Raw genomic sequence first — 1,294 nt, 5'->3', positions numbered from 1 at the left:
CTAGGCAAATTCCCTTGAGCTCTGTTGTTTATTGAGCTTGCCAATTGTCCAACTTGCATCTCAAGGTTTCTCAACAGGCATGCTCAACTTTGAATGAAGGAGTCTATCTTGGCCATGTACTACATTAACAACTCCCCCATTGATGGTTTTTTATCTGAAATATGGGCCCTTGATTGCTGTCAAAAACCAGGTGGAATGTTTGGCCTCAAAGTTGACGCTCCTTAGTTGTTTCCCCATGAGAAGTTTAGATGGCTCCTCCATTCAAGATTATAAATGTTAGAGATAGGGTTGTTTTATTGTTTGTTTCTAATGAACAAAATTGTTTCTATGTTGTTACTTAGGACTAATCATTGGCGTGTCCATCTCCACAATGTTCACACACTACAAAAGGACTCTGAATAATATTAGTACTAAAAGAATAAAACTTTTTACTTAAAGTAACTACCTGTGCGGTTAATGCCGTGATTGCATCAACCTCATGAACTCCAGCTACTCTCTTCTGTGCAAATCGCTCTAATGGCCATTGGTAATTGTTTAACACCATTTATTTTAAAAGCTCATATGCTTCATCGATAGTCTTTCCCATAAGAGCTCTTCCTCTAGCTGCATCAATTATGTCGCTAACTTGGCTACACAATCCATTGTAAAATGTTTGTACTTGAAGCCACTTAGGAAGACCATGATGTGGGCTACGCCTAAGTAAGTCCTTGTATTTATCCCAAGCTTCATTTAACGACTCACTATCAAACTGTATGAATGAATTGATATGGTTTCTCATTTTTGCTATCTTCACCAAAGGAAAGTATTTTGCAAGGAACTTTTGAGCAAGGTCATCCCATGTTGTGATTAAGCTAGTTAGTAATTAATGCAACCACACCTTTGCTTTATCCCTTAGTGAGAATGGAAATAATCTCAATCGAATGGTAACATCTATGACCCCGTTTTGCTTAAATGTGTCACATATCTCCAGGAAATTATATATATGAGCCTTTGGGTCGTCATTTGGAAAACCCTCAACTAGATTGATGTTTGGATCATAATGATGATGGAAGGCTTGATCTAGAAATTATTGCTTGAAAGGTTAAACTTATGATGCTTGATGGGATACCTTGAACTAAAGGAACAACATGGTCCCTCAATGAACGATTCTCTTCAACTACCCCCTCTCGGACTTGTCGCTCTTTTGGTTACTTATCCATTACATTAGAGGAAATAGAACCTTGTTGACTTTTTCATCTAGATCTTCGAAATGTCCTCTCAATCTCTAGGTCACGCAAGATAGTCTTTAAGTTTC

The 1,294-nt window shown here is 37.8% G+C and overlaps 1 non-coding gene across 1 annotated transcript; it reads left to right on the top strand.

Moving 5' to 3' along the window:
* The first annotated feature begins 674 nt into the window (after nucleotides 1-674).
* On the top strand, nucleotides 675-781 carry LOC148763584 (small nucleolar RNA R71). The gene has a single exon (XR_016025594.1). It is a non-coding gene; the product is annotated as a small nucleolar RNA R71 (small nucleolar RNA).
* Nucleotides 782-1,294: the final 513 nt, after the last annotated feature.

This window comes from Theobroma cacao, chromosome 3, assembly GCF_053813885.1.
Source record: "Theobroma cacao isolate CCN51 chromosome 3, ASM5381388v1, whole genome shotgun sequence".
NCBI lineage: Eukaryota > Viridiplantae > Streptophyta > Magnoliopsida > Malvales > Malvaceae > Theobroma > Theobroma cacao.
This window is presented reverse-complemented; position numbering and strand designations above follow the sequence as displayed.